Source organism: Scyliorhinus canicula, chromosome 6 (assembly GCF_902713615.1).
Source record: "Scyliorhinus canicula chromosome 6, sScyCan1.1, whole genome shotgun sequence".
NCBI classification, from domain to species: Eukaryota; Metazoa; Chordata; class Chondrichthyes; order Carcharhiniformes; family Scyliorhinidae; genus Scyliorhinus; species Scyliorhinus canicula.
In genome coordinates this window covers 37,136,808-37,152,925 of record NC_052151.1, presented here as the reverse complement: position 1 = coordinate 37,152,925, position 16,118 = coordinate 37,136,808, and the positions used below count along the sequence as shown (strand labels likewise).

Genomic DNA, 16,118 nt, shown 5'->3' with positions numbered 1-16,118 from the left:
CATCAGTTCAATTACTTTGATATGACTGCTAGATACAGAGCCTTTAGTTTTGCCTTTTTGTTATCTTTTTATCATCTAGTCTTAACTATTGGTGTATTCTTAGATGTTATCTCTCTGTCCCTTCCTACTATTCTATGGCCCTCACTTCCAATATTACGATTATGTTCTCCTGCCTTGAATAAACCTCTTGATATATTATATCTGCTCAAGCTTGATCCCCCACGCCCCTTCTTTAGAACCCACTCACCATAAGACCATAAGAAATAGGAGCAGAAGAAGGCCATTCAGCCCATCGAGTCTGCTCCACCATTCAATGAGATCATGACTGATCTGATCACAAGAGGAAAGAGCCTCTCAACATCTACCCTGTCAAGCCCCCTAAGATTCCTACATGTCTCAATAAGGTTACCTCTCATTCTTCTAAAATCCAATCAATGATTACAGACCCAACCTACTCAATCCCTCCTCATAAAATAATCCCTCCAAACCCAGAAACAACCTAGTGAACCTTCCCTGGACTGCCTCTAAAGCCGGGATATCATTCCTTAGATAAGGGGACCAAAACTGTTCACAGTATTCCAGATGTGGTCTAACTGGTGCCTTTTATAGCTTTAGCGGGGCTTCCCTATTTTTATACTCCATTCTCTTTGAAATAAAGACCAACATTCCATTTGCCTTCCCTATTACCTGCTGAACTGTCATGGTAGATTTTTGTGATTTATGCATAAGGACTCCCAAATCCCCACTGTGCTAAAGGTTTCTGCAGTCTTTCTCCATTTAAATAATATTCAGTTCCTTTATTCTTCCCACCAAAGTGCATAACTTCACATTTTCCTGCACTATATTCCATCTGCCAAGATTTTGCCCACTCACCTGTCTATATCACACTGTCGACACTTTGTGTCATCCTCACCACTTGCCTTCCCAACTATGTTTCTCCCACACCTGTCTTTGAGCCATGCATGCATCTCTCTGATCTTATTTGCCCTGTGTCAATTTATACGTGACTCGGGTAATAATCCCCTCGAGGCTCTGCTTCTTAATTTGATATCTAGCTTCTCACACTGACTAGGCAGAACTTCTTTCCTTGTCCTGTCCTCTCCCTCCCATTGTAAGTTCCAATCCTGAGCAGACATCCCGAACCTTGGCATTGGGCAAGCAATACAGACAACTGGACTCTCGCTCTTTGCAGGGAACAGTGTCAGTCCCTTTCGCTCTCCCCACTTGTATGGTTTCCTGTACCATGGTGTCGTGACCAGCCTGCTCAAGCAACTTGCAGACCTCGCTTGCGACCACACAGGTTGTCAGCACCTCAAACGTTACATTGAACATTGGAATATTGTGTGCAGGTTTGGTCTCCTTAATCCATTGGAAGGAGTGCAACCAAGATTGATGGGATGGAGGGTTAACCATCAAGGAGCCGGTGGCACGGTGTTAAGCACTTCTACATCACAGAGCCTGCGTCCTGAGTTCAACTCCAGCCTTTGATGACTGTCTGTGAAGAGTTTGCACTTTCCCCCCGTGTCTGCGTGTGTTTCCTCCCACAGTCCAAAGATGTGCAGGTTAGGTGGATTGGTCATGCTAAATTGCCCCTAAAATATGTAGGTTAAGTGGGGTTACAGGGAAATGGTGGGGGAGTGGGCCGAGGTGGGGTGCTCTTTCAGAGGGTCGGTGCATATTTGATGGCCTTCTGTACGATAGAAATTCTATGGTTCGAAAGAAAGATTAAATAGACCAGGCATTTATTTTTAAATAGACTGGGTCTTTATTCCCCGGAGTTTAGAGGAATGAGAGGTGATCTCATTCAAAAATAAAAATTCTTACAGGGCTCGATAGGTAGGTACAGGAAAGATGTTTCCTCTGGCTGGGGGTTTAGAAGCATGGGCACAGTCTGCAAATGAGGGGTAGCTCAGTCAGGACTGAGATGAGGAGGCATTTCTACACTCAGAGGGTGGTGAGTCTTTGGAATTGTCTGCAGTGGAATTGTCTGCAGGGCAGTGGAAGCTCAGTCATTGAGTAGAGATCGATAGATTTCTACATATTCAAAACATCGAGGGATAGGTGGGTGGTGCAGGAAAATGGTGTCAAGGTAGATTGGTAATTGGTGTTGGGTGACATGGTAGCACAGTGGTTAGCACTGTTGCTTCACAGCGCCAGGGACCCGGGTTTGATTCCCGGCTTGGGTCACTGTCTGCGCGTTCTCCCCGTGACTGTGTGCGTTTCCTCCAGGTGCTCCGGTTTCCTCCCACAAGTCCCGAAAGTTAGGTAATTTGGACATTCTGAATTGTCCCTCAGTGTACCCAAACCGGAGCCGGAACGTGGCGACTCGGGGATTTTCACAGTAACTTCACTGCAGCGTTAATGTGAGACGACTTGTGATTCTGTTCCTCAGTGGAAGCTGAGTCATATTCAAGGCTGAGTTCGACAGATCTTTGATCTATGAGGAGGGTTTGTGGGACAAGCAGGAAAGTGGAGCTAAGGCCACATCAGATCAGCCATGTTCTCCTTGAATGACAGAGCAGGGTCAATGGGACAAATAGCTTATTCCTGCTCAGATTTCTTATGAAATCTCAATCATGGCCGCACGTGGGGGGTGCCGGAACAATAGCAGCGATTGAGCGGGCCTGGCACACTGCAGGGAAATGTCCCTACTTGCCACAAACCTTGCAGAGCGCGCTCCACGCCGGGCAGTGCTGCCGGGGGTGTTTTCACTGCCGACAGAAGTAGTATTTGGTTCCCCCGGGGTTGGTTGGCTGCCGCGCGGCACAGGCATGGGGTTGGCTGGGGGCGGTCGCTGATGGGGTCCATGATGGGGTGGCCGCCGGCGGGGTCAATGATGCACAGGGGGGTGGCCGCGAGGTCAAGCGTGGCCCCTTCTAAGAGGCGCTGGCGGATGTAATCAGACCCTGTGCCCGTAACGAACGCGTCTCTCATCAGCAGGTTCAAATGTTCAGTGGCCGAAACAGCCTGGCAGTCACAGTCTCTCACTAGGGCGAGCAGGGCACGCCAGAAATCTTCCACCGAGTCACCGAGAAGTTGGTGCCACATGGACAGAAGGTGCCTGGTGTAGATCCTGTTGGTCGGCTGAGCGTAATTCTCCTTCAGTAGCGCCATGGCCTCTGCGTAGGTAGGCGCGTCCTGGACGAGGGGAAAAACGTTGGAGCTCAGCCGCGTGCACAGAATCTGGAGCTTCTGTGCTTCTGTGATTGTGTCTGGCGCAGACCCGATGTATGCTTCAAAACAGGCTATCCAATGTGCAAAGTCTTTTCTGGCGTTGTTTGCTTGAGGATGCAGCTGAAGGCAATCCGGCTTGATACGGAGGTCCAGCTCTGAAAAAATCTGTGTGTAATAAATTGATGCACTATCAATTACGACGAGACGAGAGTAGAGAGTAATCGAAGCTTTATTACACAGAGATGTGTGGCCTCCTGCAGCAGCTGACGGAATGGCTGCTGTACGGAGAGCATACACATCAGGGGCTGTTTAGCACACTGGGCTAAATCGCTGGCTTTGAAAGCAGACCAAGCAGGCCAGCAGCACGGTTCGATTCCCGTAACAACCTCCCCGAACAGGCGCTGGAATGTGGCGACTAGGGGCTTTTCACAGTAACTTCATTGAAGTCTACTCGTGACAATAAGCGATTTTCATTTTTCATTTCATTTATACTCCGCCTACTGGGCGGAGCCAGCAGGCAGGGATCTACCCCCCTACCTGTAGTACAGGGGCCTTACCGTAAAACCCATATATATACAGTATATACGTCAGTGGTGACTACGACACTCTGACTGCATCTGTGGAGAGAGAAGGGAGCTAACGTTTCGAGTCAGGATGATTCTTTGTCAAAGTTTATTCCTTCACTACGCATTACATTCACCCCCCACCATCTGGCCTGGGCTTGCAATATCCTACCAACTGTCTTGGCTTGAGACAATTCACCCCTCTTTAACCTGGGGTTACCCCTCTCTCTAGTTGCTCCATCTGGACCTGTAAAGACTTAATTACCGGCAAAGACTCGCATTCAAAGTATCGTCTTGCATCAGTGACTTTGTCTATATATATGTTTCTGGACCCCACCTCTTCATTCACCTGAGGAAGGAGCAGTGCTCCGAAAGCTCGTGTTTAAAACAAACCTGTTAGACTTTAACCTGGTGTTGTAAGACTTCTTACTGTGCTCACCCCAGTCCAACGCTGGCATCTCTACATCAATACATCCTTTGGGCCTGACTTTAACCTTAATTCGCAGTATTTGCTGGGATGTTGGCGTGGGACCAGGTTTGAGAGTCACACCATGAATGTCAGGTCCACAAAAGTCAAAATAATGCTTTATCCTCAGGATTAGATGGCACAGTAACTTGGGGCAGGTGGATAATATCAGACACCACAGAAAGATGTCGGGGAAACTGGACTGATGAACCATGAGGGTAACTTAGATTTCCAACAGTTTGATGCATATGTTGAGAATACTACTATAGTAAGCAATGGTTAACTTTGAATTTGGACTTGTATCAACAAACCACAATGTTACAGACAGGGGAAAGAAATGGACTGAAACATCCCATTCCTTTTCCCTTCTATCTGTAATTAGTGTAGTTTGATTTTGATCGGCTGATGCGTACTCCCAAATAAGGTTGTGCGGTCAATTTAACAGTCGCCAGCAGCAGATCTTCATGGATTTAAACAAGGAATGTAATTTATTTACACGATCAGTTTGGAAAGTTGCGTTGCGAAGTTAATCACACAACACATGGCCAAGAAAGATACAATTAAAGACAATGGTGCACTTCACCAAATATTAAAGATAAACTGAATAGTTAGCCGTACAAGTCTGTTTGAGAGTCCAGTGAAGGAGGGAGCTTTTCCCTCTGGGGATTAGAAGTTAAGGCATGTTCAGAAGTCCGGGGTCAAACCCGGATTAACTGCACAGTTCATTCAAAGTAAAGATTGTTCAGGTCATGTAGACTGCTCCTGTTGACTGTTGTAACCGAGGTCCAGTTTCTTACAGACAAATTCAGAGCTGTTCAAAATAGGTCAGAGGAGACTTTTAAAAGTCTCAAGGTCTTTAAAAGACAAGATGACACAGCCTTTGTTTGCCAGCTGTGATATTAATGTTGGTGTTCTGCAGACTGCCTGCTCTCTCTCTCTCTCTCAGTTTTTTGGATTAAAGGATTTTAAAAACAGAAGGCAGTTTCAATCACATGACAAATGTGCCATTGATACATGATTGATGGCAAATAATGGTCTTTCATTGTGGAGGTGGAGTTTTGGTGAAATGGTCAAAAGCCATTGATGTACAATAAAGTGTATGTAGCGGTTTTTAGCAGTATATTATGGATACTCAGTCTCAACAGCTGTCTTAGTTACATGGCAGACCCAGAGCTGGGCGTTTATCATTCCGGCGCTTTTTAAGCAATCATTGACAATAGCAGGTGTCCACAGAAGGGTACTGTCTAGGCAAGTTTATTCAAGGGAGTCCCTGTCCATTATACTCTTAAAATAGGATATGGGCATCGCTGTCTATGCCAGCATTTATTTCCCATCCAAATTGCCATTGAACTGAGGGGCTTGCTAGGTGAATTCAGAGGACAGCTAAAAGTCAATCACATTACTGTGGGACTGGAATCACATATAGACAAGTAGATTTCCTTCTCCAAAGGATATTCAATGGAATTTTACAACAACTGATGATAGTTTCATGGCTCTATTATGAAGACGATCTTTATATTCCAGGAGGTAATCGGAGCACCCGGAGGAAACCCACGCAGACACGGGGAGAAAGTGCAAACTCCACGCAGTCAGCCACCGAAGGCTGGAATTGAACCCGGGTCCCTGGCGCTGTGAGGCAGCAGTGCTAACCACTGTGCTACCATGCCGCCCAAATATGGACACATGCTTTCTATTAAGTTGCCACAGAATACAAAACATGCACTCACAATGAAGACCTGGGATAATATGAGGAAAGTATCCCTAATCAGCTAAACATAGCAGGATCATCGTCCTGATCTTTATAAATGGGGTTTATGATTTTGGCATGCAAAGGAATATCCACCACTGTCTTTCTAATGCTGTTACAAACATTTTAAAAGCCAAATTGTAATCCTCACTTATATAGCGTTTATAGAATTTACAGTGCAGAAGGAGGCCATTCGGCCCATTGAGTCTGCACCGACTCTTGGAAAGAGCACCCTACCCAAGGTCAACACCTCCACCCCATCCCCATAACCCAGTAACCCCACCCGACACTAAGGGCAATTTTGTACACTAAGGGCAATTTATCATGGCCAATCCACCTAACCTGCACATCTTTGGACTGTGGGAGGAAACCGGAGCACCCGGAGGAAACCCACGCACACACAGGGAGAATGTGCAGACTCCGCACAGACAGTGACCCAAGCCGGGAATCGAACCTGGGATCCTGGAAGCCATTGTGTAATCCACAATGCTACCGTGCTGCCCTTATAAGCTGTGACTCAATAGGAACACAAGAAATAGGGTAGGGATACACCACATGGCCCATCGAGCCTGCTCCACTATTCAATACGCTCACGGCTGCTCTGGGGCTTTAGCTGCGTTTTCCTGTCCACTCCCCATATCCCTTAATTCCCCGAGAGACTGAAAATCTGTCGATCTCAGCCTTTATTGTATTCAACCATGGTGCATCCTCAAATCCCTGGGCAGAGAAGTCCGAAGATTCATAACCATTTGAGTGAGGCAATTTCCCCTCATAACAGTCCTAAATGATCAGCCTGATGAGGCTGTGTCCTTGTGTTTTAGATTTTTGAACCAGCAGGAACAATCTCTCAGTGTCTGGCCCATCAGCCCCTTCAGAATTTGTACGTTTCAATGATATCACGTCTCAGTCATCTGAACTCCAGGGGCTGGTTTAGCTCATTGGGCTACATCGCTGGCTTTTAAAGCAGACCAAGCAGGCCAGCAGCACTGTTTGATTCCTGTACCAGCCTCCCCGAACAGGCGCCGGAATGTGGCGACTAGGGGCTTTTCACAGTAACTTGATTGAAGCCTACTCGTGACAATAAGCGATTTTCAATTTCATTTTTAAATTTCAGCTGGTCCCTTTGGCCGGAAGCCAGTGTGTCGGCAGGACGTTCTCTCTCCTACCTTGAAGGCGCGGCATGAATGCAAGTTGTGGCATTGGGGCTGGTGTGGAAAGGGAAGGAAGAGAGAGCTGGCTTGCATTGCCTGCCTGGCCCTTGTCCTGGCTGTGCTGAAAGCAGTGCGCAGCGTTGCAATGTGGAACGGCAGCAGCAGCGTGCCAGCGGCAGGCTGGTGTGAGGTGGGCAGGGCTTGAGTTTGCCCTTGGGGGAGGCGGAGAAGAAGAAAGATAGCGAGGCGGGGATGGCATGAAAGGGAGCGGGTAGCAGGCAAATAGGCTAGAAGAAGCAGGAGAAGGAGGGAAAGAGGAGAAGAAGTAGAAGTAGAAAAAAATGAGAAAAAAAATTGAAAATGTGCGGAAAGAAGAAGTGGCGAGGGTGCTAGGGTGGCAGGCTTGACTAGGCGAGAAGACGGTGCTGCAGATGCCTACGGCCATACTAGTCTGAGAACGCCCGATCTCGTCTGATCTCGGAAGCTAAGCAGATTCAGGCCTGGTTAGTACTTGGATGGGAGACCGCCTGGGAATACCAGGTGCAGTAGGCTTTTGCGGCCAGCAGAGACTGCTGACGCCAAGCACTCTCCACACCAGAGGCAGCCCATCCTTTTGCTGCTCTCTGCGTCCTCGCCATTCCTCCCACCGCTTGCCAGCCGGCTCAACCCAGGCAGGCGCATTGGCGGCTCCATTCAGCTGCTGCAGCTTCGCCCTGCCTTTGCAGCCGAGCACGGTTGGGTGCCTTGTCTTGCTGCACTTTGATCGGTACGCCCGAACAGGCGCCGGAATGTGGCGACTAGGGGCTTTTCACAGTAACTTGATTGAAGCCTACTCGTGACAATAAGCGATTTTCAATTTCAACTCCCAAGACTAGAAAACCAATTTACTCAGTTTATCATAGGACAACCCCCTCATCCCAGGGACCAATTTAGTGAACCTTGACTGTACCCCTTTCAATGTAAGTACATCCCTTCTTAAATGTGGAGACCAAAAACTACATACAGTACTCCAAGTGTGGCTTCAACAAAACCCTGTACAACTGTAGCAAGGCTTCTTTTTTCTTGTACCCCAATACACACTGAAGGAATCATTCTTGCCTCCAAGTTGGAAGGTTGTGGGTGCAGATCCCACTCCAGAGAGTTGAGCACATTATCCAGATGGGCACTTAACCAATACTGATGGAGTACTGGACTGTCAATGGTGGAGTCTTTTGGTGAGTCTCTGCCAACCCTCTTAGCTGGGCACAAATGATCCCACAGCACTATTTGAAAACGAGCAGGGAAGATTGCCACCCCACACACGTCACATCCAATATTTAGTCCTCACCCAATTAAAAAAGAGATGATCTCATTTCCCTGCTGTTTCTGGAAGCTTGCTGTCTGCGAATTGGCTTCTGCCTCATCTACATTACAACAGTAACTGCACTTCAAAGCATACTTCATTAGTCGGAATGCATTTTGGGATGTTCTGAGCTAATGAATGTCACCAAATAAGTGCAAGTGTTAATTTTTTTTAAACAGCTTAGGACAAATCAATAAGCTAAGGCATTACCCAAACTCATTATCATAAAATAGGAAAGTAGGGATTGAGAGAATGCCGTCCAGGCGTGTGAGCTGTCCTTTCTCATGCCTAGATTTGAATGTACCCCAACGATTAGGAGAATTTGATCCAAGCCCCTCACAAGGTTCATAGAATTTACAGTGCAGAAGGAGGCCATTCGGCCCATCGAGTCTGCACCGGCTCTTGGAAAGAGCACCCTACCCAAGGCCAACACCTCCACCCTATCCCCATAACCCAGCAACCCCACCCAACACTAAGGGCAATTTTGGACACTACGGGCAATTTAGCATGGCTAATCCACCTAACCTGCACATCTTTGTGACTGTGGGAGGAAACCGGAGTACCCGGAGGAAACCCACGCACACACGGGGAGGATGTGCAGACTCCACACAGACAGTGACCCAAGCCGGAATCGAACCTGGGACCCTTGTGCTGTGAAGCAATTGTGCTATCCACAATGCTACTGTGCTGCCCCAAAGTTAAAGAGTTAATTTCATGGAAATCTAGCCTTGGTTCTGAAAACATATTTTACAGCAAACATTAGTTTGAGCAAATTACAGAGTGTGCTTTTCACTGTTATCACGCCAAGCTGGCATCATTGCCAGGTCAATATGAGCTAAGGCTAAGATACCAGGACAATAGGAGCATAAATATTTTCAAATTTGAGCTTTTGAATTCCAGCTGCAGATATTTATATACCCTGAGACGAATTGCTGACTTTCAGAATGTTCATACACTTTAGCATTGACTTTGTCTGTAGATCTATGAAACTGCACCTTAATCTCTGAACATTGCTCCGAGTGCTTTTGAGGAAGAAAGGTGGCAAGTACTTCTCAACTGTTCGGAGACCTGAATAAGCTCCTTTCTTTGTTGGATGTCAGCGTGTCTGTAACGTCCTTGGAGTGACTATCAGTATCGGATTGCTTCCCCGCGTCCATTTACTGACGGGCATGAAATTTCTTCCGTGCCTATCTTGCCTGGCCTTTCAGCTGCAGGCCGGGTCAACTGCAGGCCAGGTAAAATCCAGCCAGCATAACTGTGCCCGAAGCCAAGGGTCAAAGGGCAGGAGAGGCGAATTGAAGGAGGACATGGCCCCTTTTTTAAAGAATTAGCTGCCATCAACCAGATAAGTTTTAAATGTCCATTGAAATTGTCAGGCCAGGGAGATGGTAAATATCTAAGTTAAGTGGATAGGATTTTGGGGGAAGGGAATTGGAAGGAGAGGGCAGAAACTGGGGGGTCGGGTGGGAGGTCAGGTCGGGTCAGGCTAGTGGGTGGGTTGGGGTTAGTGATCAGCTCAGGACAGCGGAGGAGGTGGTTTTGGGGGAGGTCGGGTAAATCTGGAGTGGGTGGGTTGGGTAGCCAGAGCTGGGAGGGGTTGGTGAGTGTGGGGGAGGGCCAGACTATACCTAGTTGCCCAGAAATTAGAAGAGGTTTTAATTCTAACTTTTTCTGGGTCACCATTTGTAGAACACAGCCAGAACCATCCCATTTTTGGATGGATCCCAGCTCAGGACAATTGCCCAGAGGAAGTTTGCGCTTCTGGACAATTGCCATGCAAGCCCTTACCTGGGAACTTCCGAGAGGCACGGCAGCACAGTGGTTAGCACTGCTGCCTCACAGCGCCAGGGAGCCGGGTTCGTTTCCGGCCTTGGGTGACTGGCTGTGTGGTGTTTGCACTTTTTCCCCGTGTGTGCGTGGGTTTCCTCCGGGTGCTCTGGTTTCCTCCTACAGTCCAAAGAAGTGCAGGCTGGGTGAATTGGCCATGATAAATTGCCTCTTAGTGTCCAAAGATGCGCAGGTTAGGTGGAGTTACGGGGCTGCAGGGAAGTGGGCCCAGGTAAGGTGCTCTTTCAGAGGGTCGGTGCAGACTCGATAGGCCGAATGGCCTCATGCTGCACTGTAGAAATTCTATAATTCTACGTGAGGGATTTCCCAGTGCATCTCCTGGGATATCTCTGAATTAGCTCTGGCAAGGTCGGATCTTATGTCCTAATATAAATATGCCCCAAAGTTCTGTCAAAACCATTGGAGTGGGTTGATGATGGCAAAGGACAGGTGGCATAATCCACTGTTTGTGATCATCTGGTGAACATCTCTGTCTCCAGCACACTTTCTGTAGAGACAAACGATAGGGAGGGACAGACACATCATAATCAACGTGGTGAGTGGACATGAGCAGCAGACAGGATGGGGAAGAGCGACGTGCTTGAACAACAACACATCATGTTGGAGTGCCACGTATGACAGGGGGTTATACTCAGATGGCCCCACCTTCACATAGGATCTGAAACTGCTGAATGAGTTTCCTGGATCTCACAGAGGAGCAATGTGTAAAGAGACTCATCCTCTCTCACCAGGACCAGGTAGCTGCAGACCCACACCTCCTTGCAGTAAAAACTCCATCATTTCTCTGGGAGTAGCGGCCAAAGTGACCAGCCCTCAATCTTTACGCATCAGGACCCTTCTGGACTGTGGCAGGAGATATGACTGGGCAGGTGGCAGCAGGTGGTTACAGAAAGTTGGGTGATAATTGCTCTCTTTGAGAAGGTAAATCACTTTTCCCTGCGACAAGTCAACATGTCAGAGCAGTGGGATTTACTGCAGTTGCCAGCTTCCCAAAGCCTGCCGTTGACGTCACTCGTGTGAGCCAGGACCTTTCATTCCACTCTCTCAATGCCCAACAGGCAAGTGACCATCCTGCAATAATTCTGATGCCACATAGCCCGGAAACAGCAAAAGCATTCTCATACTGCATCACGCCAACATCTCGGACATCTTTGAAGAAGAGCATCTTCTAGGATACAAGGGCCTTGGCTGAGGACACCATTCCTGCCACCCACGTGAAAGGTGGCACATTAATAACCAGGGTCAGGTGTGGAGGGAGTACATTTGTTTCCAGTGAAACAAAATTCTAAATGAAGTCCTTCACATCTATTCTGCAGAATAGTTCAACATCAGCACCAATCCACATTGCAAAAAACAATTCCTCTGACTAACAGTTCTCAGCTAATATCCATTGCTGGTGAATGAGTATATCTTTGTAATTCCCCGCAACAGACACACTAGCACCATTTACTTGTTAACCTGTTTATTGCCCTCATGCTTTGGCAGACAAAACAGTTACAACCTGATATCATAGAATTTACAGTGCAGAAGGAGGCCATTCGGCCCATCGACTCTGTACCAGCTCTTGGAAAGAGAACCCTACTTAACCCCACCCTCCCCATAACCCTGCAACCCCATCTAACCTAAGGGCAATTTAGCATGCCCAGTGCACCTAACCTGCACATCTTTGGACTGTGGGAGGAAACCGGAGCACCCGGAGGAAACCCACGCAGACACGGGGAGAACGTGCAGACTCCACACCGACAGTGACCCAGCCGGGAATCGAACCTGGGACCCTTGCGCTGTGAAGTCATAGTGCTAACCATATTGTTCCCCCTCGCCATCAGTGACCTTTGTAATTCAGGGCCTTGAAGAGCCATGGGAGTTTGGCTGGTGCAGTTGTCTCCTGGGCACCATTGTGAACATTGGTTGAGGGGATGCTGTGAGAGCTGACGCGCTATCATCCTGAGGGAGGGCAGTAGGTCCCACTCCCATTAAAGAACTGCAACTCTAACGGGCCTGAAGGACCTCAATCCTAATGATATTTGGGAGATCCATTATGTGAAACTAGCATCAAAATGATTCTCCAGCAATTTAAAGCAAGTGGTTATTGAGGAGACCTGAGTCTGTACAGCACCAGAGTGAATGTCTGTCAGTGCTAGTAATACAGACCCTTGTGCAAAGTTCCTGCCCACAACAAGTGGCCCCACTCTCTAAATGAACTGAAGGCAGCTGATTCCAGTGGCTGGAATGGGCCTTCACCAGACACTTAGACATGTTGCTCACCAACAGGCTAAACAATATCTCCAAAACACCCGGTGCATATCAAAGGACCTCCTTCCTGCCCCCTATGACACAGCTAGGGGCCAGAAAAGCATGGCCTAGACCTCCACATGCATCAATGTGCCACGCAGTCTACATCTTCAGATCAGAAGAGAGATGCTAAATATGGGCAACCTGCTGTGGTTGCCTTGTGCCAACGTCACCAATGCCCATCCTTCAGGATCCGTTGCCCACTGGGTGTGTGACTTCCTCGTTCATATGTCTTGGGGAGCGCACAGCTAATCTCTCTCGCGCGCACCGTGCCCCCTTCCTTTGAAGAGCGACTTGTTAAACGTCAGTATTTCTTTTACTATGATTGGCTGTCAAGAGAGAGAAACAAGCAAGTTGTAGAAAGATGTTCAGCGGGATTCTCCGTTCCTGAGACTAAGTGTTGACGGCGGCTCAGGATTCGTGGAGTTCCACGACAGCAAAACTGGCGCTGCAGCTGAACCGATTCAGCGACTGTGGAGGGGCTAGCACCGGCGCCATGTGGAACGCAGTCGATTCCAATGAGGAATGGTGCTGGATTCACCGGGTCCGAGATTGACAGGAAGCTGAGAAGCTGCAGCAGCATCGACACACTTCATTCCCCACATCCCAGTCAACAAGCTGCCAGCGAGGCGAGCAGCAACCCGTTTCACAGGCAGCGAGAGGAGAGCCTCCTGGACACAGTGGAGTTGACGCTGTACCTCTACCTGGGAAGGATGCTGCCAGCCGCCGCCATGCCTGGGTGCAAGTGGCAAAGGTGGTCAGTGCCGTGAACAGTACTGTCCAGACCGGCCAGTAGTGCCATAAAACCTGCACAACCTCCTCAGTGCGGCCAGGGTGAGTAGGCAGCACTGTGCATCTGACACTAACTCACACCCCACACACCCGTAACCCCCCCCACCCGGAGGGCGACTGAGCCCCCACCCTGCATGCCGGCACCCATACTGGCCGCCATGTCCGGGTGCCCAGGACACCAGCTACCCACCCCGTGGGCTGCATGTGTCAGACCATCTAACACTGTTGTTTTTGCCGTTCCTCCCCTGGAGGGGAACCATCAGACCTGTGGCCCCTCACCATGACTGGGCATGGCATAATATACATCAGTATATCATGGTGCAGACACATATACTGATGGACACACACAGGGACCAATCAACATGCACAGGCACCGCAGCCAATCACCAGTCAGAATACACACACTATAAAGGCAGAGGGCACCACGGTTCCCACTCATTCTGGGTGCTGCCTCTCAGTGTAACAGGAACTCATCCAGCCCAGCACAGACTCACACCACGTGCTGAGAGAATCAACTGGTTCGGGCAAGCTCAGGTCTCTAGTTAAAACTAGCATCGTTTAAACCCACAGTTCTCGTATGTCGATTAGTTCATAGTTAGTTAATAAAATAGAGTTGAACCTTCCTCAGTGTTAGTGGTATATATTAACCTCGCAAGTCTACGTTATCCAACACTTCAGGGCAGAGGGCCCTGGACGTGGTCAGCTGTAATCAGGGCCGCCTCTGTTTTGACGCCGGTCAGCCATGCTCCGCCCACTCCGAAATGGCGTCATCGCGTTGCATGTCGGGGGGGGGGGGGGGGGGGCTTCTACGGGAGCTGGGGCAACTAGTGGGAGGTGGCCAGTGGGAGGACTGTGGGGTCGCGGATAGCGGGCTGGGTCCGCGCACGGCTCACGCCGTGCAGCCGTGAACATGTGGGGCCAGGGTCCCGGCCAGGGTCCCGGCCAGTCTCCAGCCGTTTTCGGTCACGGAATCGTTGAGGGTTTCACGCAGATTTTTTGGTCGTAAAAGACCACACCTGCTGCGTTGGCGTCAGCACTTAGCCGCTGAAACAGAGAATCCAGCCCCATAACTCTACAGATTCCACTCTGCTTTTGCACCACCTGCTGCGTTTATTCTGGATTTCCACTATTTCCCTACTGTTATTATTAACTGTAAGTTACACATGCTGGCCACTGTTCTTGCTGTTCATCCCTCCCAACAACAGGTGGCACTGCTGCTCCTCTATGTGCCACCTTTCTCCAAGATTGACTAATTCTATGCTGATTTTATTCTGTAAACCAGCGACAGATCAATGTACTGCTATTATGTAACATGCGATTAACATCGGAGTTGTTTAGTCTTTCTACTATTGACTCTGAAGAGTGACTTGCCTTTTATTTACTATCCCTGGACTTTGCTGCCTGCCCTCACCCTCTGCTGCTGCTGCCCCCACCTTCCACTACCTTCAATAGAACATTGCATGTGGAGTAATATGGGCTGCTCACTTGTCATCAGTTATTGCAGGCTTTGCAATAAGATTTCTTATGTTCTTATTAAGGGTTATGATGTTCGGGCCGGGAAGTGGAGCTGAGTCCACAAAAGATCAGCCATGATCTCATTGAATGGCGGAGCAGGCTCGAGGGGCCAGATGGCCTACTCCTGCTCCTAGTTCTTATGTTCTTGAAGCACAATTGCAACCCATTAACTCCGTGTTGGGGACAACCCATTAACTCCGTGCTGGGACAACCCATTAACTCCGTGTTGGGGACAACCCATTAACTCCGTGCTGGGACAACCCATTAACTCCGTGTTGGGGACAACCCATTAACTCCGTGCTGGGACAACCCATTAACTCCGTGTTGGGGACAACCCGTTAACTCCGTGCTGGGACAACCCATTAACTCCGTGTTGGGGGAAAGTCCTATGTGTGTTGATTGACCTCTCGGCATTTGTCCAAACTGGCCATTCTCTCCTGTAATACTGAGTGGCAGCAACCTGATGAACCGTAGGTACCATCACAGTTAAATCTGTCCACATATCATGGCCATTCACATCTTGCAACAACAAGCTGTATTTATATAGCTTCTTTAATGCAGCAAAATATTCCGAGAGACTTCACAGGAGTGTTATCAAACAAATGCTGGCACTGGACCTGGCACGGGAACAAAGAACAAAGAAGAATACAGCACAGGAACAGGCCCTTCGACCCTCCAAGCCTGTACTGGTTATGATCACCCTTGGCCAAAACCCTCAGCACTTCCTAGTGCCATATCCCATCCTATTCAGGTATTTGTCAAGATGCCTTTTGAACGCCGTTAATGTACCTGCTTCCACAACCTCCCCTGGCAATGCGTTCCAGGCACTCACTATGCTCTGTGTAAAACACCTGCCTCGCACATCTCCTCTAAACTTTGCCCCATGGACCTTAAACCTATGCCACCTGGTGACTGACCCTCCGCCCTGGAAAATGAGTGCCTGCCCATCCACTATACCCATGCCCCTCAGAATCTTGTGGACCTCTATCAGGTCACCCCTCAACCTCCGTCTCTCCGATGAAAACAGTCCGAGTCTATCCACCCTCTCCATGGCTAACACCCTCCAGTGTCCAGGCAACATCCTGGTAAACCTCCTCCGCACTCTCTCCAAAGCCTCCACATCCTTCTGGTAGTGTGGCAACCAGAATTGTGCGCAATATTCCAAGTGCAGCCTTACCAAGGTTCTATACAACTGTAGCATGACTTGCCAGGTTTTAAACTCAATGCC

General features: G+C 48.8%; 1 protein-coding gene and 1 non-coding gene across 6 annotated transcripts in view; one reads left to right on the top strand and one right to left on the bottom strand.

Moving 5' to 3' along the window:
- The window catches only part of ddo (D-aspartate oxidase), a 216,476-nt gene that overhangs the window by 148,509 nt on the left and 51,849 nt on the right, over positions 1-16,118 (bottom strand). The window lies entirely within an intron of this gene.
- On the top strand, positions 7,535-7,653 carry LOC119968103. The gene has a single exon (XR_005461124.1). It is a non-coding gene; the product is annotated as a 5S ribosomal RNA (ribosomal RNA).